The following is a 26,260-nucleotide window of genomic DNA, read 5'->3' as shown; positions in this document are numbered from 1 at the left end:
CAAATCACTTGAAAAATACTACTGGGTTTTACAATGAATGTGTGCGGACCATGTTCTCAACTCAATAACACAGTACAAGACAATTGAACAATAAATGTACCAGGGTGGTGTATGCCGACAGACAGGAAAGCATCTGTAAGCTGATGCGCAGGTGACATCCTGCTTCTGACCAAACCTACAGAAAATATCTTCATATTCAGTGGGGACCACTATCCTATCCTAATAAACTTAATAACAGTCCATTTCTGAAACTGGATCAGGGCAGTCTAGTGCTGCTACAGTGAGCTGAGAAGGTGTTAGTTGGTACCACTCACTGTCTACCTTGTGGCCCGGCATACAGCAGGTCTTCCTGATTTAACCCTGCACTAGGGCAGGAGAAAAGCACACCAATAGAGCCAAGAAGTGGTAACAACCCAGATACTGAGAACCACAAAATTCACTGGGAACGTCAAGGAAATGGGAAACCATACAATGGAGTTTTGTTGTTTAAATGTTTAGGTTTTAAGTTTTGTTGTTTAAATGATTAGATTGTAAGTTTTATGACAGAAAATAAGAATGGTGTTAGAAACACTAAAGTGCCCTCTCGGGTAAGCTGATTCACCCTAAAAAGGAGCTCTGCCACCGTAGCGTATGTGAAGGGACTGTGTACGCCACTTGCAAGAATATGACATTAGCCCATGCAGTGAAGTCATTCCTTCAAAATTCGAGGGGTGTGGCATTGCTTGGCCCAAGCAAGTCCTTTGCTTGTCTCTGAGATGACCAAACTGGTTTCTCAGTGTAGTTATGTGGTAAGTGTCAGAAATGGGATTAATAATGTGGGGGTAATGGAACACCTGACAAATCAATAAACCCACTCTGGTTCGATCAAAACACAATCATGCAAGACACTCTGCTCAACCCCTGGTAGCTATGCCACAAGCAAAAGGAAATTCTTAGAGAAGTATGTGCTAAAATCTAGCTGTACCAAAAATTGTAATCTAAAGAACAATAAAATTCCCAATCCAATTTGAAAATATAGGGAAAACTTTATATAGCAAAAAAACACCAGGCTAATCAAAGTAGTATAACTGTAATAGGAGATACGATTTTTTAGGATTTAGGGCAAACAGCACCACGAAAAAGTAAAGTGCCAATCAGTCACTGATCATGGTTGACCGAGACCCAGGGAGATTTTCAGGTTGACTGTGAAGGAGATGCAGTAGAATAAATCAGAGAGTCATCCCGGTCATGGATTTTACCTTTGGACTTAGTTTCGAACTGCTGGGAAAGTTTCTTCAATTCAGTCCTGCAGCTCATAGCCCCTTAGGGCAGGTTTCTAGGCACCTGGTCTCCCTCCAGTATGTTTCTGGTCTTCAGTCGTCAGCTGGGCCCTCTTTGAGTCAGGAGTCATTCTGCTTTTTGTGTCCCTAAAGCAGCCAACCAGTAGGTAAGCCATCTGACCGGTGGAGAACAATTTGAGGCCCATGGGTGCCAACAAGATTCAGGAGTTTGTGAGTACTTCTGTAAGTCCTCTTATTCCAGCAGAAGTCAGGAGTAATCTTCCAGCAGGGCCTTCTTATTCAAAAGAAGCTTTCCAAAGTGTGCAAATGTTCTGAGGGGGTGGTGGTTGAGAGGCCAGATGTATCCTGTGCACCTGCCACTGACTGCCAGAACATCCCACCTTCCTTTTCAGTTCTTCCTTGTTGGCTTACTGTAAAATTACCCAGGATCACCTGTTTCAACATAGCAGCACCCAGCTGCCACAAGGCTGCTTCTCTTTAGATTCCTGGCCACTGCCCTACCTAACAGGGTCAACATTTGCTTTCCTCCCACTTGGGTGGCCCTTGAAATAAATAAGAGAAGCCCTCCTTGGCATGTTCAAGTCGAAAAAGGTGGGGCTAAGGCTGCCATTTATATTTCCAACTGTTCCTGCCTATTGTCAGATAGATTATCCTGCTAAATGGTCAGCAGGTAACACCCATTGTCCCTTAATTGGCCCAGAGTTACACCAATGTCCTTCGAGCCAGAGTCGATAATTCTACAAGCCAACGATGGATATTCTAGCTCAGGATGTGTGGTGTGGCGCCGCGGCCAGGGTGAATGACTCTATAATCTGGGGATCACGGTTCGATCCCTGGGGCCAGTGGCAGTTTAGCCCAACACCATGTGACTCTGGGCAATAGCTTGCTTGATCTTGCCGACAGTGCCTAGAGACCCTAACGGGTGATGGTTTGCGCTTTACTAATGTGGATTTTTAATCCCAGCGAGGCCTGTTAGAGTAAAGTCATGCTAGGCCTACACAGCGAAATAGCTTTTGAGTTTTATTTCACTGTGAGAGCACACTAACTCCAAGATGTAGTGTGCCCTATTATTAGGTTGAGTCTACGACAAAGCATGCGCTCTTGCTTGCCAGACTATTGTGTATAAAATGGGCATTCAGCCCGCCCACCGCTTCCCATTCCTGGGCTTCTTTGTCAATCCTCTTTGGTGGCTCTCTACTGGCCAGCGCAGGTTAAGTCGTCACTCCAGTTCCCTTTCTGGAGCACAGACCAAGCACAGATTGATTCCACTTAATTAATGGCAGTCCGCTGCTCACAATTTGATTGAGGTACTATTTCTTTTTTCGCCGTCCCACTCACCCATGTGCCTGATGCTTTTTTCCCTCCCACCTATTCCCTTCTCGATGTTGCTGCCTCTCAGGTGTTATTTATTCCTGTTTTGGCAGCGTTATATGGAGCTTCACAAGAGCACCAATTACATTACATTCATGTTTTTTTTAAATTAGGCACGGGGATATTACACAAGTTAAATTCATTTGTTTAATTTTTTTTAGGCACCGGGTCATTAGGCAATTTGCCCAGAATCACATAATGTAAAGCAGAAGCCAAGACTCGAGTCTGGCTCCCCAGTTCCAGAGTCGGAAACTCTGGCTATAATGCCACATCCTCTCCCCTGTAATGAATGTTAACAGTAAATTGTTTCCTGTTGTTTTGTGTGCAGTGTTATATAGAGCGAACTCAAGCGCTTTACAAGAGCACCAATTACATTACATTCATATTTTTGCTTTGGCAAAGCCAATACATCTCGCATATGAGAGCTATTGGCTTTGGCAATGTTTTGTAGCCATGTTGTACAGCAGCACGGATGCTTTGCAGTGTGGCTAAAAGTAATTTAACCCGTTCCGTCACGAGCCTCGGGTGGGCTGTGCTGGTGACGGAACGGTTCCGTCACGGCCCGCTCGCCGCGCCTGCGCTGAGCATTCTGATGAGCGGGCGGGGCCGTGACAGAACCGTTCCGTCACAAGCACAGCCCACCCGAGGCTCGTGACGGAACCGTTCCTTCACGAGTACGGGAGCGCCGCGCGGCCCCGCCTCCCCCTTAGCGCTGCGGCGTAATAGCCGCCGCAGCTAAGGGGTTAAGAAAGCTTTTTAGCCACACTGCAAAGCATCTGTGCTGCTGTACAACATGGCTACAAAACATTGCCAAAGCCAGAAGATCTTAGGCGAGACCTATTGGCTTTACCAATTCTTGTTATATATCAGAAGTTTGCCCTGTGCACTTACAAGGCCACTTTAGGGATGACGTATAAAAATACGCTTTTTTATCATGGCAAAGGCAGTTTTCTCTGCCATGTATTCACTGCAGTGCATTTCAGTTGCTGCTCAGCTAGAGCACAGCGGTGCTTCTGGCAGACATATATTTTTGTGATATCTGAAGGATCTGTAAATTAACATCCCATGCCGTAGGTGCACTTTATGCCTTTTATACAAAGGACTTATAGGGAAGTTAAATAGGCCAAATAGGGAGTTCCAATGTACAGCACGTGGTTTAGTGAGGAACCAAGTGAACTTTCAAAACTGTTTAGCAGAGATAAAGATCACGGAGTCCTAAGGTCAGCAGAACCAGATAGGTGAAAAAAGGGGGAACCATGACAAAAATAAGGTAATTTCTTATTGTCAGTTTTAGCACGTGGATGGAATCTTTAAAACGGCTCAAAATATTCTGCAGGAGAGGGCTGCAGCTTGAGTCACATGATTGCTTATTGGGCACAGCACTTGGCTAGTTGTGCAGATACATAACATTAGGCAGACACCTAATGATCATTCCTGGTATTTCAAAGAGAAAACGTGCAACGATGTGGATGGGGTTCACAAAAAGGTGCTGCATTGTAATCAGTGCCCATTTTAAAGGAGTGATGCACTTTGTGCCTCAGTTTCCTGCTTTTGATTGTCACTGGTCCCTATGACTGCCCTTGTTCCAAAGGAACCTGCCGCAAGGGCTGGACGTTTATGCGTCAGATTTCAGAAAAAGTGACGGGGCTAATGATTTTTTCCTTGGATGTAAGTAATGGTGAAATAAATAAAAAAACAATCATTGGGTGTTGTAATAGAACTTGAAGAAAAATAGCAAGAGCCTCCCAGTGGATACAGCAGGGACAGGACGGGACCACCCTTTTAGGAAGGCCAAAGCACTGTCAGGAACATTCCGCGCAAGAGAACTTCTGCACTTGCTTAGCTGCACAATGGCACCGATAAAATGAGGTTTTCACTCTGCAGCGCCACTCCAGAAGACATTCAAATGCGGTCAGAGCCTGCATGACGGAGGGAAGGGGGCGGGGCTTGGCATGCTCTGAGTAAACACCATCATCTTGGTTTACAAATCACCCTCCTCTTTGATCAAGAGTAAAACACTTTCCACTTTCTTCCCCACAAGATCCTGATGTTCTCATAGAATGTAATCCAGAAGATACATACTGTAGAAAGGGCTGGTGTGTTTATTGTGTTTTTACGAGGGAATAAAAGCATAACCTGCACGCTTCACTGAAAGTCAGTGGCGTGGCAGCGGCCTTGCTTTAAAAAAAATTAAAAACGCCCAAGGGGTTGACACAAATGAGTCCACGAGGGGCGGGTTCGGTCGGTGTGCGTGGCACTTTGTTGTCGGCAAGTTGACTGACAGAAGAGACTTCGGATTTGTGTTTCCAGTTGTCTCTGGCATGTTGTTTTTCTGGAACTTTTCCAAACACCTGCTGCTGGTTGAGCTGAGTTCGAATCTTTGCATCATGGACTTTCAAGGCCATTACGCGCTTTTCTTGATAAACAAACGCTGATTGTGGCTAGGTGTCTGCTTCAAAACCTACTGACAAATGGGCAGCTTCACCAATTTCGAGAATACAAATGCATTCGAAAATAATTTTAACTTCTTGCCAACTTGTTCACAAAAGACTGTAAAGGATTTTTCTCGAGACAAATCAGTTTCTGACTATAAATTGTTTGAATGCTAAAAAAGCTGTCACATATGATAAGCGTGGATTTAATACGTACAATAAACAAGCATTGGCATAGCCAATAGGTCTCGCCTTTGGGACCTTGTAAGTGTTTAGCCATGCAACAGTCAGGGCTCGAGTCGGGGTACCACGCGGGTGGACGGCGTCCCCCCGCTCATTTTACCGGGGGGACGCCATCCCCCCAGCCAAACAGCTGGACTTCACTCTTTGGCCTCTCTGGAGCTTGGCACCTTTCGTGACGTCACTTCCGGCCGCGACGTCACTTCCGGTGACAGCGTCCCCCCACTTCTTTTTTCAGGACTTGTGCCCTGGCAACAGTTGATGTCGTTGCACCAAGGATATTGTGCCGCATAACTAAATACTTATAAGGTCCCAAAAGCAAGACCTATTGGCTATGCCAATGCTTGTTTTACTTTGGTTTTTTTTTAGCCATGCAGCACAGCATCCAGATGCTGCACAGCAGGATGATACCTATTGGCTTTACCAATGGCTTTTAAAGGCAAGAGCTGATGGCTTTGCGAATTTGTGTTGTGTTTTTTTAATATATTTTTAATACCACAATCCAGAGATTTATAATATTGCACAATCATCGGTAGCCTGGGTGGATATGAGAAGTAGGATTAAAACTGGGTACCTGTAGAAATGTTCGTTTCTTACCTATGATCTAACATGGACTGTGGGGTGTAGAAGATTCCAGGAGCTGACAGTTATGTTGTGGATCTGCTGGATGTGACAGTATTTTACATTGCATAAAAGAAACTAGTGACTCGCTTCTGGATTTCTGTGGGTTTTTGGCGACGAGTAGTTGCACAGAGGGCAGCTATTGAAACCTGCACCTCCACCTCTGGAGAATCTTGTTGATGATTCAAGAAAGTTGTCAAGACCAAATTGTGAGTAATTGGGATCGAGGTTTTTTAAGGCGACAAGCTACGGTAGAGACCAAATTGTGAGTAACTGGGAACAAGGTTTTTTGAGGCAACAAAGTGTGATTTTATCAGATGTCAGATGTCATTGGCGGGGAGATGAAAATCAGATTCTCTTGCATCGGCGGGCCGCGCACAAATTGGTAAGGGAATGTGGCAGAGAAGTTGGGTTGATGTAAGAGAGAACTCCTGTTGTTTTTTTTCTGTTTAAATTTTTTGTTCCCTATGGTGAGACTTTCATTCCGTTACATTGATAATACAAGAAAATTAGGCCATCGGATGACGGGCCGCCGTGCGCCTCAATAACGTGTTCCTGAAGCGTTACACAAGACTGTGTCAAGCCTTGCACTCTGTGCACCAGCTGCCATATCTCATTCTTGAAGGGCCACATGAGGCTGTCTCTAGCCTTGGTCACTGCACACCGAGTCTTGTTCACTGCAATACACTATAACGCGGTTGTCTCAAGCTTTGCTCACTGCGCGCCACTATAAGGCTTTTCAAGTATTATGCCTAACATGCTCAAGCCAATCTACACGCGGCATGCAATCCACTCTTGTAAAGTAAATGGAATTTAACTAACCATAATCGATGAGGGAATCAACAGGGTGTTTTTTGCCTTTCTGGGGACAATTCTAATACTGCTCAGCCAGTGCCCTGCCAATGATTGCATAAAAAATAAAAGCACGCGAGTGGTGCACGCCGCGCTTGGTGCGTGCTAATTAAAAACAAATGGTAGAACAGATGGCCCCTGCTTGCAACCGCAGCGGTAGGCAGTGGGCGGATACATGCAGATGCCTTTGCCCAATTACGTGATCTCTTTTTCAGAAAGACACACGCAAAGGCCAGTGAAAATAATGCAAAAAAGAAAACACATGCACAAGCGTGTGGAAAGCCCAGAGCGATTCCAAGAACAAAGAAGCGATTCCAAGAAGAATGCCTAGGAAGTAGCCCTAAATCAGCGGACCCGCGGTCTGATGGAATGTGCTGGCGGTGGCCAAGCCGGGATAACGGGATACAAGCGGCCAAAAGTTGGGCGTGTGTTACAGGCAACTCATCAATCACGCCCCAAATTGGACAATTAATTAGTTAACGCGCCGGATCCTCACTTTGGACGGACCATCTGATCACTTTTCCTAATCTTAGGCTACACACGCCCAACTTTTGGCCTCTTCTATCCTGTTATCCTGGCTTGGCCACCGCCAGCACATTTCATCAGACCCAAGGTCTGCTGATTCAGGGCTACTACACAGGCATTTTGTTCTATTATTCAGTCCTGATTATGATCCCAGAATCCTTCTCAGGATTGAAATGTCGTCCACACCTACATCTTAACTCTATACTTTAATTTCTTATAAATGTGGAGTACCAGATGTTATATTCATAGTGACTTTTGCATATTTACATTTTTCTTCTTAAAAGTCATTTTAAGTCACTCACATGTGGTAAGGAAACTGGCTGATTTCCCATTACCCTGTCACTTCTAGCTCACTCACTCTGTATATTTTGTTGTATTTTTCATTATTTGTGAATACATTTCTTGATACTGTCGATTATGACACAAACATAGCCAATCTTGATTGTGATAATTTGGCTACATTTGTATTGACTTTTGTTTTAAAGGGACCGCTGTCAATTAAAACTACTACTACCCTAGGTCCCTTTTTTTACTTTAAGGGTTTCCTTGTCTTTATTTGTTTTTGTACGTACTGAAGGTGGCACATGTGTTCCTCTAATCAGGGACTCAACTGCTTTCAATAGCTGAAGTCCCATCACTGCACATGAAAAGGGCTTAAAATGCAACAGGTAAAGGTTATGTAGGGTGCGTACTTTCCCCCACGGAGAGCCCTGTTAAATTTGAGCACAGTTATACCAACAAACTAAATATGACTATAAAAATGGGGGCTTGCTCACAGTCACTGGTAATGGTGCCCTCTGAGACAACAGGTCCTGTGGAAAGTGAGGCTATCTCAAATCACTGATAATCCACCTGAAGTAAAAGCCTAAACAGTTGGTCTATTTCCAAGATAGAAGACAAACATTTGATATATTTCTTATCTTTTTTCTTTATAATGTCTCTTAATAATTTTCACCACAGTGTTGCATTAGATAGATACTGATAGACTACTTACGTACTGCAGAAAAAGGCATGAAATGAATACAGAAATATTATCCTGTTGTGGATAATTCTGAAGTATATCAGTGGTAAACATTAATGAGTGAAATAGTGTTTCAAATTCTACGGGCTCATGTTTGAACCTCCTATTTGGTATTTGGGAATATACAGCAGAGAATGCTGTGCTTGGAACACAGCAGGTGAAAACAGTTACAGTGGTCCAAGTGGAGTAAGGCCACATTATCAGGTTTCGCCTAGGACAGAGCATGTGCTGTCTGTTGGGAGGCATTTTTCTACCTTACACTCGGCTAAGAGCCAGTCAATTGTTTGACCTCATTGTCACTTTCATTTGCTTGCTACTCATTTGATGGCTTATGTGGGGTTTACGTCCCTATTGTGACTTTGTCCCTCCCCTGGAGCACAGACAAATTACTGTATCCTTTGCACTGCTCATTTTTTGTGCTACCTTTTTATTTTTAGTTAAACAGTCCACGAAAGTATGTGCATTCTCCTTTGCTCTGCCTCACATTTTGCTTTTCTGCCCCAGCTCAATGTTGCTCTGTTTCCTCATGTGCTTCTGTGCTCCTCCATTTTTCTTTGTCTAGTCTTTTGCTTCTCTAAAACTCTTGTGATGGTTTCCATACCTTGTTTTGTGTCTCTCCTACCCACGTCCCCCATTTTGCTTCCATCGCCTCTCCCTCTCCCTACTCCTAAAGCATTCTTGACTTACTCCTAAATTACAGAAGTAAATCAGGAGAAACCCCAGAGACATGCTCATTGCTTGCTCCTGGAACTTAGGAGTAAACCAGACATATTCCAGCCACAGCAATATATTTTGGAAATCATGTTCATAATATATACATGGCTAAAGTGCTCACAGTTCACCACTGGTAAGAAGAAGGAACTATTGTGTGTTGCATGAACAGCAGTGAGATTATAGTGTTCTTATTGCACATTACGTGCATTGTGCACTGGTAAATCTTGACGTATATTAAAAAAAGAATATTCCTCGTGGATTATTAAAAGACCCACCAGGGTAAGCCCATGCCAATTAGTTTGCCACCCAAAAATGTAGAACTTGTTAAGTATTTACACAGATACAGAAAAACGATTACCATTTTAATGTGACACCTCAAATACACCCAAATGAATTTGGTGTATGTAGTGTAAAGCGTAAAAAGTAAACTCATCAGTTATTTTTATTTTTTTAGGCTGAGTTTAAAAAAATTAGGGGGGACCAAGGGGGAAGGGAAAAGTAATTAATATAGAGCAGCTAAAACATCATACATTTTGTACAAATAGTGTAACTTTGTAAGCATAACAATGAAAGAAAAGTGAGAAGAATACTGTAACAACTATTCGATAATGAAGAACCAACTAAACAACCATGCGAAAAAAGGCAAAGGGAGAAAATTAAGGTGGTTTCTGTACTTCATCTGATACATTTTTGGAGGCGACAAAAGAAGCAGCAGATTGAGAAAAATAAGTTGTAAAGGGGAGCCATAAGAGATCTCTTTTGATTGCTAGGAATATGGGAGAAACATAGTTAGTATCTAGTCGGTGAGGAAAACAGACAGCATTCCACCAGGCTCTAAAGGTGACTTTATCAGCTTGTTTCCAATTTGAAGTTATTAAATTAAATGCAATAGCTAATAATAAGTCTAAAAGTTTAAAACTCAGCGGTGTTTGAGGCCATTGGGGAGATAGAGTACCTAAAAATATATTTGTAAGAGAAAAAGGGATTTGGACTTTAAAAATTATCTTAATTTGGGACCAGACTAATTGCCAGAAATTACGAATTGAGGGGCAATCAAAAAACATATGTTTTAGATCTGTGGCGGGGCTGGGACAGGACCAACAAGTAGGCGATGAATACGGTGAAAAAGAAGCTAAGGACATTGGGGAGAATAATATTCTGTGGTAGATGAAAAAAAGGGTTTGTGTGGTATTTGCAGCCCGAGAGGTCCTATGGAGTTTAGACCAAATTTGATCCCAAGTAGCAATTGGCCACTCTTGAGAAAAGTCTTCTTTTTTTTTTGTCCTCTCAGTTTTTGATTCGTGCCTTTCTGAGGAGAATAGTAAAGATTTGTAAATACTGGATGCTGAAGGAGAACCTTCTAGAATTGAGAGTAAGGATTCATAGCTTACAGGAAGATCAGTAGAAGCTGGTAGACTCTGAAGAAATTCATGAGAGAAAGGTGAAGAAGATTATATTGCGATCTGGAGGATGGCGATAAAGACAATTTAAATTGGAGACCAGAAAAAGTAAGGGGTTTGTCGTGAGATATAAGTTGAGAACGCTGGGTAAGCCCCCAGAGTGCCACGTTTTAAAGTATATAGGACAATCACGAATCTGTGAGATGTAATTTCTGATAAATATTTTAACAGGGAAAATGTACCATAACAACAAAGGGCCTGATTTAGAGTTTGGTGGATAAGTACTTTTTCGAAACGTGACATATAATGCACTTATTAGAAGTGCATTATATGTCACGTGTTTCTTCTACTACACAAGTTTGGTGTTTCAACTAAAAACAATTTGCAGATTTAGCTTTAGGGAAGTAGGTGTGAGTCACCAAATGTATGTGAAAACTGTATATATTTGTATTTGTACTAAAATATGCATGAGTCACAAGGAAGAAAGTTGATTAGCCCTAAAGTATGTTAGACATCATTTCCATATTTCTTAGTTCGCACATCACAATTCATACCATTTAGAACAGATTGTGCACCTGCGTCTGCACTATGGTATCATAATCCGCTGTTTCCTTTTTCCTATTTCTTATGTGCATCTTCACATGTCTTCTCATGCTTTTTCTGGGACTATCGTTTCGAAAATTGTGTTTGTTGCTTTTATTTCAGCACTTTTGTCACTAAAGCCTATTCTTGCATATTTCGCAGGGTTTCATTCAAGGCATGTGTGGGAGTTCCGGAATGAGTGGGAGCGCAGACTGTACTGAATCTGTTACAAACACAATCACGTCAAATTATGTAGATTATGCAGTGACATGTATGCATACTGGCATATTTTGCTAGACAGTTGATTTCCAGGTGACTGCTATGTGTTTAGCGCTTTCTAAAGATGAAGTCACACTGGGTTTTGAGCAAATGCTTATCGTGTGTCTACAAGTAGCATACTTCCCAATTTAAACTGGGAACCCGCGTGCACTTCTTTATTGCTGAAGATTAGGGGGAGAACATTGTGTAGCTCTGCAGCTGCTTTAATTCAGTTATGATTAAACAGGACTTTCCCTCACTGAGACAATGCTTTTTAAATACTAAAGCAAGAGTGCTGTGAATTCAAATGTGTACACTAAGAAGTACGAAGCCTCACTCTATCATCTACATTTTCGACCGACACATGATTCTGTATTCTACAAACGTGAAAATCCAAGAATGGGCCTTAGGGGGCAGCCGACCAAAGGGACGTGTGCCCCCCGGGGATTTGAGGCAATGGTACAGCCCGCAACACATTGGGCTGTATTTGGGCTGTGCAGCCTTGGGTTTCATGACCAATATATAAACAGCCATTTTAATTTGGCGCCCACCATTTTGGTAGTTTACATGGCGGCAGCCAAGTGTTTAGTCTGTTCCCTCCCACCCGGTCCCGTAAGAAGAGGGTTGCTGGGTAAGCGGATGGGGTGGGGGGAGTTTTTAGCACAGTAGGGACTTTTTCAGGTGGTTCTGTTGAACACAGTTGCTCAAGGAAGGGGGTTCTTGTATTTGCATTGTCTCTTGGAAGCAGGTGCAAGCAGTAGGCAGTTTAACTTGCCCTGATTATACATTAAGATGATGGTAGTGAACATAGGGGAAACAGGACAATCGAGGGTGGTAATGAAACCTGGAGGAAGCAAATATAAAGTGAAGAGTTGGGATACGTGGATAGTTACATGATAATAGATGTAGGTTAAAGTGTTTATCGGTGTAAAGGCTGTCAGTTCAATGCCATGGGATGAGTTACAGTTGCAAGATTAGGATGTTAAGGGGGGGCGGGAAATGTAGGGGTGAGGGTGGATGGAGGTTAGATGAAGTAATGAATAGTGAGGTCTAGTTTTGTGAGGCTAAGGCCTAGGGAGAATTTCTTGTGATGTGCACTTATCTTCAATAAAGCAGCCTTTTTCACACCAAGAAGCGCGTATGTGGTGTGTGATGTCCCTTTTTGCCCAATAAACTACACGAAGAAAGGCATTCTGAGCTAGAATTAATATTTTTGTAGTTTATGCTCTTTCTGTTTATTACTTTCAATGACTCTTCCAGTAAAGTAAGTAACATCTTCGCAGACTGCATGCCGAAGAAAGACTGCGCCTTAAACTATGGGTGTACAACACAAATCCAGTACGGCTGGGCCCATGCCAGATTTTCAGGATAGCCACTAACTATGTCCAATTTATATTTATTCTATTGAAATTATAGTTATGCATTTATTTTTTAAGCTTGACTCTACATTTCACTAAATTAACATTTTTATTTTATGTAGATATCCTAAAATTCTGGCAAAGATCTCTTATATATATTTATATCTCTTATATTGGACACCTATGCTTAAAAATACAATAATAAGAACTGTCCGGGAGCAATCTGTTGTGTGCCATCACAAGACCAGAATCACACAAAACAATTATATGTAAATTACACTCATCCATTGAAAAGTGCAAACCCCTACATGCAAACTGAAATCCGGGTTCAGAATGGGAAGATCCGAGTACTTCTGCAAGCGGGGATGACCTTTATGAGTGTGGAAGGTCTGGCGTGTATGCATATTTCTTCTAAACTCCTGTGTGACAACTAGGCGAGGAGCAGCGAGTGCTCCCAGATGTGGGCTCGGTAAATAAGGGTGGATACAGACTAACATTTGCAATATCTTTCCCACACATACCTGTGCTTCTAAATGCACACCTAGATGAATCACTTCTATGCGGTTCAGTAAGTACAGGAAAATGCATTGAAAACTCATTTTAAAGAGTATGTTTAAGAAGGAAAGAATTCAAGTATGAAAATATTTTCTATTAGAAGATAAAAGAAGTAATATTTTACAATTGCTCAATTCCTCTTTGTGTAGATTTTGGACAATGCAAAGAATCAGCACTCTCCAGATTAACGAAGACATGGAACTAAATAATTTACAGATATCATATGCAATTTGTTAATGTGTAGTGTATAGTTTCTGTTGGACCTGGCCCCTGTTGCAGCGTCACCCCTAGATTGTTTGCCTTCATTTGCTTAACCTGCTTCTGTTCACATTAGAATTTTTTCCCGGAGGTAATATGCTTGTGCTCTCTCCCTAAAACATGGTAACATTGGCATATACCTGATTGGTACATTTATTCTATATATAAGCTCCTTTAAAATGGCACTATATGTGTTCAGGGACTGTAAACTAAATGTTACTAGTGTGCAGCAGCACACAGTGTTCTATCCACTAAAGCAGCCTGTAAAACATGTCTCAGGCCTGCCACTGCAGCCTGTAGTGCAGTAGTTTTAAACTGGCCCTTTAACCTGGCAAAACCTTTTGACAATTCAAAAACTTCCTTTTTAATACTTATAAATCACCACTAAGGTAGTCCCTAACTCCTGAAAGGGCAGGGCACATGGTGTTTTAAAAGTAAGGCATGTGTGTGTTTGTTTTATATGTCCTGACAGGGAAAACTACTAAAGCTGTTTCTCACTGTTGGGCCTATTTCTCCAATTGGCTAACACTGGGTTACTTTATTACATTTAATAAGTGCTAACTTCAGATTAGGAACCACTAGAGAAATTATGTTTACACTCAAATCAATTGTAATTTAAAATCCTCTTTAATGGTAAATGCAGATTTTAGATTCTTGTTTTGAAAAAGGCCATTTTTAGAAAGCTGAATATTCCTGGTCTAAGTTTCTGAGGCCTTTCTATGAGTTTCCAGCTGCCAGGGCCTGCTAATGGTTACCCGATCAAGAACATGTATTTGGCTCAGACAGTGAATAATGGACCTTGGGTGTAGCTGGGAAAGAGTCTTCCTGGACGGATGGTTGGAGAGTAGCTGTACCCTGCCTGCCCTGAATGCATTTCAAAGGACCTGGCCCCCAGCATACACAACGGAACCCAACACAAGACCCGCCCTACCTTTTGTCACCATCTACAGTTTGGGGCCAAACCTAGGGAAAATGGGAGGACTGACCAGAAACAGTTTTAGAGGTGAGGTAGGTGACGGAATTCCCCCATACAAAGGCTGGCACCAGGTGTAAAAAGAGAACCTTCAGATCAACTCCTCAGAACACTCTTGGACCTGTGGAAGATTCAGGAGGACTTTCCTGCTGCTGGAAGGACTGCCTTGATGTCTGCTTGCCTTGATCCCAGGCTATCCTAAGTGACACCAAAGGGCAGCTGGTTGACCTCCTATGTGAGCTACGTGGACACAGTAAGCCTTCAGAGGCCTTCCTGCAACTGCCTGGCTGACCAGCACCAACTAAACCTGCCTGGACCTGCCTAAGCCAAGCTGATGGCCTCTACTGGATTGAGGTTTGATCCCCAAGAGGACCCCTTCATGTCCTGGACCCTTGGCTGATATCAGTGTAAGCTCCTCTTAAAGAAAAAAGTGAAAATGCAGAAGTTTGGGCTCCTTGCGACTGCAAACCAAGATGCTGCAGCCAGAAATTAATGATAATGCGAAGTTCCAGCAAGACCAGCTGTTTGTGCCAACAGCAACCATCTGCGACAAGTGGAAACATGAGACCTGCATTTCGTGCCAAAAGTGACAGACCATGATGGTCCACCAGCGCAAAGTTGTAACGAAGACTGGATCTTTGTGCCACAGCAACAACCATCTGTGAAGTTCGACCTGCTCTTCACACCGAAAACCTCCTCATCGCTGCCGCCTCCAACGTGAACAGAACTCTATTTGCCAGACTTTAAAACGTAACTTTTCTGTGGGACTAGCCTGGTTCCTGTACCCAGCTCGCCCTCAACCGTGTTCAACCTGAACTTCTGACTATTACCATGTACAGCGCGAACAGATTATAACTATACATTCGGATTAAATTCAGAAGTTAGATGCCTCCCAAACTGGGGTATTGACATTTTAGTATCAGCCTATTGTATTAACTCTTTTACTGGCTAATTATCAATCTTTTGTACTCGAACATAACTGCCCAAATGAGCTTGTAGCTACACATGTACCTGCCTGTTACAAAGTGGGGTCTGTTTTCCAGATAATTTGATGATTGAAATTTCAAGCCAAACAGCTGTCTTCCTTAATACCCTGGTACTGACTTGATGCTCCCAAAAGTACTGATAGTGAGCAATCTGTTAAATGTTCTTATGCTAACTGAGGAAATGCACCAAGCATGTTTATAAGAAATCAGATTGACCTTTCAAATTTGGTTAACCGCTTGAGTGAAACTGTTTTTCATTGGAAAGGTTCAGGACCACCTCGCTCCAGAGAATGATTCCTCACAAGCCGTTTTCCTCCTGGATTTAATACATTTGATGTCCATTCATCATTCTGGACATTTATTCGGAAGTAAATAATTAACAACTAAACCTATCATCATAAGGACAGTTTTCATCAATGGCAATATTAATGGAGTATTAATAGATCAATTCTTTCAGAGAGAGTTGCTTTCACCTGAGAGACCAACATGAAGGCCAGATCCAGTTTTCATTAAGAAGTAGCACCACTGGAGTAGGAAAAACACCAAATTGCATAGACCAAAATATAAAATTTCCAGAAATCATCCTGGGCCCTCAACCCGTATTTTTGCACACATTTAACCTAAGCTAGGGGTGGCCAAATCAATTATGCATGTACATGAAGCATGCTTAAAAGCAAAAGGGTGATCCACCCAGGGTATGGTATCAGAATATCATGGAAAAAATATGGCCTTTCAAAAATATTGTGTCATTAATCTTATAAGTAAAAATATTGCAACATTGGTATTGATAATATAACATCTACACTCAATGGGGAGATAATATTGTAAACAATATAAAAATATAAAGGCAGCAATATTTATGTCCCTATGTTTTTGTCAGTTGAATTCTGACATACAAACCTCAACATACCAACCAGTAGTATATCTTGATGTTGTGCACTTTTTTGGGGGAGACTTTAATATAGCGCAAACTCGACCCGAAGGTATCAGAGTGCTTTACATGACAACCAGTTGCATTGCAGATAGACACATTTATTTTGTTAGGCGCACGGAGATTAAGTGATTTGCCCAGAATCACAGGATGTTGAGCACCCCTGCGAGACTCGGTCCCAGTTCCCCAGCTTCTTGGTTGACAGCTCTAGCCGTTAGGCTACATACTCTCCACTTACATAAAATAATGATAGCCATGAGTATGAACAAATATAATGGCCAAAATTAGATGTTCAACAAAGTTGTCAACAGTGGAACGCCCTATGGATGCTTAAAAAAAGGAGGAAATACCCCTACTCACAGCCAATCCTATAAGCAGAATGCAGACATGCTTAGCCCAGTTCTCCAAGAAAGCCCAGCATGATTACATGGCTGTTGGCATCAAAGCAGATGACAGCTCTAATACGATCATTAGCACGACAGCGGACAACAGGAATGATTCAATTTCTCTATACAGGAAAAATATCGGCCTATAAATGATCAAACCAATTGTTCAGATCTCATCACAGAGCTTTCACATCACAGCCTTCCCTAAAACTATTGGGAGAAGGTAAATTGGGTGAAAATCACTTAGGCCTTCTGTATCTCAGATAGATTTAATTAGTAGAGCAGTAACAACTGTTTGCTTGGCTGAGGAAGGAACACACCCTAAAGTAAAATTATTGTTGACTAACTGTAGTACAAAAAGTCAATCACCTTGAAAAGCATCTCAGTCGACAATGATCAAGGGAAGAGCCTGACTTTCCAAACTCAGAATATTCCATAGCTGGCTCAGTGTTTCCGGCTGAAAATATTCCAGAGTTACAAGGTCACAAGGACTCTTGAACACTGATGAATTGGATCAGATCTTTCCAGTGTCTCCAAACCTCGACTACTTTTTATACATTACAATAGATGGTGGATTTTTTAGGACTTGAAATATGCATTTTAGGCAGTTTGCCCTTCAGAACATAAAAAATACTCTATATTCGTCTGTATTCATCCAGGTCTGTTTAGCTAGCTTTCAGCTGAGATATGTATTAAGCTCTTTTCAGTTGCATTCTTTGAGCAGCTTTAAGAAAGGTTTTCAGTATAATTGTATCTTATACCAGATAGCTGGTTTTATTCTCAGTATTACCATTTTTCATTTTTATGGGCCACTTCATCAAGATCGTTATTGATGCATTTATAATATTGGTCATAGTCACCTTCTGAAACAAATCGAAACAGAGAATGTTAATCTGTGTTAACAATGAGAGAGGATCCTCTTCGACAATGGAATAAGGAAAAGCCTGTTTAGAAACATTGGACCATGTTCAAGGTTAAGCAGCAGCCTTACCATGCTTGGTAATGAGAAAAGGTGTTATCTTGTCTTCCCTTCACTTCCATTGTATACTAATTGCACACAGGTCGCCAATAAGTTGAATCATAAAGTAAAAATGAGTCTAACATATACTTCTGTTGACTACTAAAACTATCCATGAGCAATACCATCAATCGTACATTTCTACCCTGACCACAATACCACCCCACGCAGAGATATTTCCATTTTGCATTATCATAGAAAGTATACATTACTGCCCACGGTTAAAATCACCAGTTGAACCACGCACATTTCTCACTATGACCTTCTTGCACGAGCATATAGAAATATATTGAGGCAGGTTTAATATATTGCCAAGTGATATCGTACAAACATGTCTTATTTTAAATCCCATCAGATACAAAAGGATGCTGTGGGTATTTATTGAGTCTTTTGTTACTGCAATGAGCTTTATATTTTTTATTAATAGAGAAACACAATTTGATACTTTTGAATAATATAGAGACACGATTTATAATTTCAGGGATCAGAGAAGTTGCAAGTGGCTGACCCTTGCTACTGTTCATTGTCCACTGATTAATGAAGAACGGAAGGTACACACTTGTGCGCACAATTCTCAGGTTGTATCAGTGCTAAGGCAAGTCCACCCAGTTTCTGTAAACTGTACTGTGAAAGTAGGTGGTGCAAATCTGGTTTCATAGATCCTGCGACACACAACTGCGCAAACAAGGTCTCATGATGAAGAAAGCTGCAGTCAGTGCATTTCTTTCAAACTTTGAGCATAAATGTTCTTAGAATGACCAGCCTTTCCCAAAATCACACTGTTTTCATAGTCTCTGGTAGAGCAAAAGTTTAGCTTTAGTGTTCCATAAAAGAGTGGCATATGACTACAACACGCAATATCTTCTGAAACGCACAAGCGACCGTCCCAACATCTCCTTCACAAGTGTGGTAAATCCATGCATATGATTTTTCTTTGATATCCAAAAATATGTGGGATCAACCAACACAGATTGCAATAAAACCACAAGCAGTTAATTCCCTCAAAGTAAAACCCAGCGATCAATACTCCTAATGGGAGGGGTGTCAAAAAAGTTTCTTTTTCGAAAGGACAACATGACAAATTCACATCTTCAACAGAAGAGATCTGAAAAATACCCAGTTGTATGCTATTTATGCATATGTGGCTGAAAATTAAAATGACCGCGTTTAATGAGAAAAACGCACTTAAATTCTCATTTACTCTCCATTCACCCTGAACTGCCATCCAGCTCTGTCATGTTGTAGGCGGTTGACCATTGACATGATCGACCGGATCCCCAATGATAAACGCTAAACACCGTTTAGTTGCATATCTTATTTGGCTCTTGATATTTATTCACAAAATAGAGAGACACCAGCTGTAAACACATGGACAAAATGGAAAAGGCCAAAACTTTGAGAATTCTTGAACTTCTCTCAACCAAGGTGAGGGACACTGTTACGGGTCAACCAACTGAGGTGGATTCCAAATCAGGAGCACATGAAGACACACTTTTAAACACACCTCCGTAACTCCATAAAACCATTACAGCAGGTAAGAATTCTTCTAATCAGTGTAACTAATAGTGGACTGCAACCAACCTACAGATTTTGTGCAAGTGTGAAATGCGTGATAAGGTTAGTTATGGTTAAAAGAGTGTTGCCTGTGCACTAATAAGCGACACCTCATAGACATCTGTAAATATTTTAGTATAACTGCACAGTGCACATACCCGTTCATCAACAAACACGCAAAACACGCTCAAGAAGAATGCATACACCATTCTCCAGCTCCAGCGCCCCAGGCATTCTCTTTAAAAACACAACAAAGCACATCTATTTTATTGCTGTAATTCATCTTGAAAACCTTGCTTTTTTTGTTTCCTGGAGTGTATGAGCTTAGAATTCTTCTGGGTAAAGGGACAGGTGGTTACTGTGCCGCCCCATGTTCTACTCTTGACAGAAATTGTATTTTAGACCTATTCTAACTTAACATCAATGAACCCAAAGGGGAAATACCAGTATCCTTACCATAAAGTTAATAAGGGAATATTTGGCCACTCGATAAAAATAACTGTTCACACAAATACTTTACTATTCCTTTCACACTACGAAGTGCGCTAAGTTCTAAGGACATTTGTGGTACGTATATGAATAGTGTGAGAGCAAAGGCAGATCTGGAGGTGGGAGTTTTCAGTGATCTCTTGGTAATAGTTGTGCATGCTACACTTTTATTGTACATTGTCTTACTTGTGTTCAATAAGAAACATGGCACTGTTGTTGATACCAAAAATGTAATAACTACTTTGGACCCAATGTATAATAGTAACCTTAGAAATTAGGTCTAAGTTTGCCTTTGTGAATTGGGCCCTTAGACTTCAGGTCTAAGTTTGCCTTTGAGAATTGGGCCCTTGGACTTCAGGTATAAGTGTACCTTTGTGAATTGGGCCCTTAGACTTCAGGTCTAAGTTTACCTTTGTGAATTGGGCCCTAGTCTACATTCGATCTACAACTGCATAGTGGCTTCATAAATATTACTTTTCACATTCAAATGAAACTCAGGAGTCAGGGTTACTACAGAAAGCACAGTTCAGCAGTGTCAGATTTGCGATTTTTGGGGCCCTGGGTAAGAAAGTATTTTGGGGCCTCTTTTCAAAACAACTCTGAATATTATTGCTTGTTTTCTTTTATTTCGAGTCCTATTGTGCCAAACAATATTGAATCATATGCCAAATGTTGAGATAAAGAAGCAGACAGAAGTAAGCTAGAGAAAGAATTCACTTTCACATGGGCCCCTTGGGAGGTGGGGTCCTGGACAATTGCCAACTCTCCCCTTGCCTTAAACAAAGTGCTTACGGTACAGGAAATCTGATGCTGAACAGTTTGTTTCCTTGTTCTGCTTCTGGAGAAATGAAATGGTATAGGTGTATAGTGTAACAAAAAAATCCCTGCAAAAGTGTGAATCAACTTGTGGTCTGTGGTGTGGCGAAATGAACAAATTAAGGCAGACAGACACTGTACTGATCTACCCCAAATATGGCAGGAGTACTGTACTCATACAAATATAATGTATGTATGTATGCATGTATGTACATTATATTTCTATAGCATGAACCGAGCCAAAAGGCAGCGATAGTAAATAAACCCAATGGCTGATGAAATCAGTCTTCTGGGTAGGTCTCATTTCTGGGTTACTTCTCTGAGCCAGTCTGTGTGTGAGAGATTCACATTACGTAAAACGTGTATGGCCAAGACTGCTCAAACTGTAGCGCCTACACCAAAATCAAGCTGAGGAGGGTGCACAGGGTGCAACATGTTGGGCAGCGATCAGACTGATGGGACTGGTGGTGCCCGTCTGCCATCAAAATCTACGCACCTGTCCTCTTGCTGACAACCACTGCGCCACATAACATGATGACTTTGTGGTGATCACACGCGGCATGGAAGCATTTCCCACAGAGGCTCCAAGCAACGATAACACACTTCAAACCAACCATCCAACCATGCTGTGTAGCGTGCTACACGTGTCGTAAGTGCTTAAGTGTCCCACAAAGAAGTGCTAAGCACTATATTAAAATAATACAATACAATGCAAGATACAGCACACAGTATAACTCAATAAAGGATGCTACAAAAGCCTCTCCTGATAAGTTCAGAGAAACCACCTTTGAGGTCCAGTGCTTTCCCAAATACCTGTCTTCTGAAGAGCTGGGTCTTTTCCCCCACTCTAAAATGTATTACTTGTGCAAATATATCGGTCAATAGTGGCTCCCAACCTGTGGTCTGTGGACCCCTGGGGATCTTCAAAGCCTTCTTAGGCAGTCCGCGACTACTTAGAAAATTAAATAACATTAACAGATTATAAAAGTGTATAAAAATAAATAAGTTACATGTACAACTGAAAATTTTTAAATGCACTGTATATGCGAAGGAATTTGAAATTGGAGAATACGAATTAAATATGTATCCTCAGATTGATTCCTGAGTGCATTAAACAGAATAGAGATGATGATGAGTGACCTCAATTGAATTTAGAAAAGCTCCGACCTTCATATTAAAATGTATATTTTCTTTCATTTATATGTGCTAGCGAATTAAATAAAATGTGTCATAATTTGCGTGAATGTTTTTTCCTGTATTTTTTGTATTGTTTTGCGGTTCAAATTGTCGACAATCCTTAGACTGGAGCCCTCGACCAGCAGTCATGACTAAGTGGAGGGGGTGAAGAGTTCCCAGATTCCAATAATGATACAGGGAGGGGGGATTAATTCATTGGGCGTCCACAGGAATAAAAGGTTAAGAACCACTGTCCTTACAATATGTATGTACTAAGGAAGGATCAGTTGACAGTCCAAAAACTATCACCAGCATCGCTTTTAACATGCTTCGACAAACACCTGCAGTATCTTGGACCAGCACTTCACACAGGGACGTCCCCCGAGCAAGGGTGACCTTCACCTCGTGCTCGAGGGAGAAGGGACACAAATCCACCCCACAAGCATTAGTGTTCCTTTTCCCCTATCGTTGACTTCGTGCAGATATTCCAAACTAAATCAACGTCACCTGCTTGGCAAGGGAAGCTTTTTCCTGAGACTTTCACCTGGTAACCAAAAATACACAAAACAAAAACTCTGGAAGGAAAAAATATACTCGTGTGTAATTTCCCCCGTATAGAACTCGGGCTGGGCGGGGTGCTGCTGCAGGTGCTGGTGTCCCCTTCTGTGCAATTTGAGTGCTGCTGCAAACCTCACTTTAACTCCCTGTGTACCATCGTTCCTCTTTCTCTGGAAATTCGGAGCGCCTAAAAGCGGCTGAAGGACTTTGTGTGCTTTATGAAAAATAAACCGATCATACTATTCCGTTTCTCGTAAAGGCGACTAGAAGGCGTTATATGTGTATGTGTGTGTGTGTGTGTGTGTGTGTGTGGGTGTGGGTGTGTGTGTGGCGTGGTGCTATACACTTTCCTTGTCGCACACAGGAAAACCAACAATTCAAAGTTGCTGTTTTTTGTGTTGTCCCAGACAACACATACATCAGTGTGTGAACACACGGAGTGAATACGGATGGACCCTGACAACAGTACTGAGTGAAGTAGTGACAACCTTTTTATAGGGAGTGCACATAATGTTGCCAGGCTGCATAACACACATTACCAAACACCTGGCACTTACAGATGAACTGCCAGCCGAAGCCATGTGCTCAAGGTTTGCTAGATACATTGATAGCCCTACTGTTTTTTTCTAGTAAAACAGGAATAGATCCTGTTTTCGAGTTGAAGGTCGGGTTACTATGCAATCGGAGGTGCACAGAGGCAGCTTTCAAATAGAATAAACAAACGTAGCCAGCAGGTAATATTAGCAATGTAAAATGACTGTGCAGAATAAACAGTGTATCCCAGACTTGTATATCTATTACATGCCATATCTCGGCTTTAAACATATATCACCCCAGCACACGAGCTTGGCTAACATCTGTCAATGTCGTCTGATGATCTCTGGTGCCTTTCTAAAAACTACAAGGTTGTTTTTATTATTTCTTCTCTGAAATACCCAACCCCCTTGTGGTTCCAGGTGATATCTGACTCCAAATTCAATTTCAAAAGGGCACGTCCATCACTGCATCCTCGGATGTCATGCACAGGCGAGAAAGTCTCCTAAATAACGCACAATTGCACCCAAAAACACCAACCAAAGACTCACACCTGACCATTAAATGCTTAATACCCCAGCCCCCCCCCCAATATACCACTCGATGCATATTTCCAAACATGAATACACGAGGCACCTTTATATCTACTCACCTGACTAAATATCCCACCCATTCATCCATCCATCCCACAGCCCTGTTATTTGCCTCTTCGTCCATCCATCCATCCATTCTAGGTGTTGTCTAACTACTGAGCACCCATCCATCCATCTACCCAACCATTCACCCATCCATCCATTCATCCACCCATGCATCCAGTTTCTGTGCTGTCTGCTTGTGTAGCTACTAAGCCAACCATTCATTCATCCATCCATCCGTCCCGCCACCCAACCATCCATCGCCCGTCCGCCCACCCATATCGACCTAGACAACTTGCTCATCCATTTATCCCAAATACAATTTCCCACCAAATTATCAATTTATACCGCGGAATGCGCACACACGTGCACTTCCCTGTCCGTATCTATGAATACTTTACAGATTAGCATATCTTGCACGGCTGCGGTCAGTTTTATAGAATACACAACATCAACTGCAAAAGAAGGGGTCTTCTCCATGCTCCCCTTATTGCTAGCTGTTTGCGGGTGTGCATATTCTGCACACCCATGCGTACACAAGCGGCGGGCAGCGCCAGCACAACATGCAATGCAGCAGCTTTACACACTGCACACAACTTACTATACAGCCTGCCCATTCAAGGAACAGGTAAACCCGGATGACGATAACTCTCCACATCCTAGTCACACAAACCACTGCCCTGGAGATCATTACATGAGTCACTGCCCTGCCAAGGAGAAATGATATCTCGTGCACAATAAAAACACAAAAATAAAGCAAACAAACAGAAAACCCAAACCAACCTCTTCGCCAGTCAGTGATTACAGAGAGCAACGTGTGGCTTCGGCGCAGGGAACTCAACCTGCAGCATTCAGTGCAGCCCGCAGCCCGCTGGACTCCCGGCTCCACGTCTCAGTGACGTTAAGATGAGCCAGACAAAGGGACAACAGGCAGCCTCGGTGAGAACAGGGCGGCCCAGGTGCGCCCCTGCCCCCTGCGGCGCTGCGTGACACAGGGGCAGAGCAGAACCGGTCTTATGCAAAATTCCGGCTCCCCATCAGGCTCGGCTTCCCCGTGCACACACTGCGCATGTTGCAGCACAGTGATCTTCACGGGAGCGACTGCTTGAGCTCCCTTCAAAGACCACGGTGCAGCGCATGCGCCCGCCCCGCAGGAGCGCGCAGGCGACTGGGTGCCAAAGATCCCTGTGCAGCGGGTGCAGGACATGGAATGCGCGTGCCCGTGCGACGGCGCACAGGAGGGGGTTCTGTTGTCTGGGCGCGGGCGGGGCGAGTGGGTTAGTATAGAGCAAGAAAGCCGGAAAGATCCGCGTTCAAGAAACGAGATGAAGGGAAAGGAACGTTGCAAAAAGTGAAGGGTGAGCTAAAACGAGAATGCAAAAAAAAATGCAAAAAGACGAGAGTGATATAAAGACACCTGCCAAAATAGGAGTAGATCGTTGCAAGGAAAGAGTGTATGCAAAACATAGCCGGCAAACTTAACTGAGACTAAAAAAGATTAAAAAAGACCTAAAAGAAAGAAAACAGTGGAAAAAAGGGGCGAGTAGACAAGGAGAAGAGAAAGCTAAACAACGAGAGAGAAAAAAGAACAAAAATGTGAATAATTAAAAAGAAGACAAATATAGAAAAGGAGGAGTACGTTTGCCAATGGACATTTTTAAATGCAGAATAATGTGGGACAAGACATAGAGAAAAAAGATGGGAATAACAAAACAAATCAATAAGGATTCAGTTTTATTCGTGTCATTCTGATATTTGCACCAACCATCAGGACTCGCAAAGCCATTCCCGTATCAGCAGCATTACACAGAACTCTTGACCACATGCCCATATTTGCAGCAAACTTCATTAATAATTAGTGTATGTCCAGATTTTCCCATCACTCATCAATCCTTAGTGCATGTTTAGATTTACATCTTCACTCAGAGCTGAACTTGTCCTTAGAGTTCCAGTATCTTTACCAGCACCCACAGCTCCAGTGGAGGAGCAGTGACCGGGTTATTGAATTGCATGCAGTGTGGCATCCTCCTGCACAATGCAAGTTGACAAGTGCCCTCTCCACATTAGATAACCGCATGGTCCTAATTTTCCAATACAACACTGCTGCAGTGATATTAAGGGAAAGCTTCGTACGCGAGGCCAGAGATATATGCTCCTCTATCCGGATAAACTGAAGATCCCTGATGGTGAGAGAGTTCCCTTCTTTACCGATGCAGAGGATGTGCCGGGCTAGGTTGAACAGTACTCTGTAACCAATGGCATCAATGTATTGAACACAGATACCGGATACCAGGGTCAGATTTTCTGTTTGTCTTACTTCTTCCATACCAGGGGCACACTGATGTGGGTGAGACGGGGTGCCCCCTTTCTTGTCATGTTCAACTGGATAAGAACCCTGCAGACAAAATCCATCCATTAAAGATAGGCTAGTTCACAGCCACCCACTATCCCTCCACACACTTGGTTGAACTCACAACCTGACTTTCATGTGTGTATGGGCATTGCAAGGCCTGTAAATATAATTTTAATGTAAAACAGGTTGAGTTTCCATTGACTAAAATGAAATAAATTATAAATACGTTTATGGTAAAACAGATTATGGCGTTAATGTCTTCTTGTGCCCATGTACTAAGTGGCAATATTTGGAATTATTATTTTTTCAGGTAAACAACAAATCTAGGAACACATACGAGCAATAATTAATCATGATATGACAATGAGTACAACACATTTCTGT

The 26,260-nt window shown here is 42.2% G+C and overlaps 1 protein-coding gene across 2 annotated transcripts in view; it reads right to left on the bottom strand.

Moving 5' to 3' along the window:
- PLCB4 (phospholipase C beta 4) overlaps positions 1–24,714 on the bottom strand; it is a 1,076,851-nt gene extending 1,052,137 nt beyond the window's left edge. For both annotated transcript variants that reach the window (XM_078649526.1, XM_078649527.1), the window contains exon 1: positions 24,307–24,714. The gene's annotated coding sequence lies outside the window, so the exon portion shown is untranslated. The remainder of the gene's footprint in view (positions 1–24,306) is intronic.
- Positions 24,715–26,260: the final 1,546 nt, after the last annotated feature.

The sequence above is a fragment of the Lissotriton helveticus genome, chromosome 6 (assembly GCF_964261635.1).
Source record: "Lissotriton helveticus chromosome 6, aLisHel1.1, whole genome shotgun sequence".
Taxonomy (NCBI): domain Eukaryota; kingdom Metazoa; phylum Chordata; class Amphibia; order Caudata; family Salamandridae; genus Lissotriton; species Lissotriton helveticus.
Note: the sequence above shows the minus strand (reverse complement) of the source record. Positions and strands in the feature narration are given on the sequence as shown.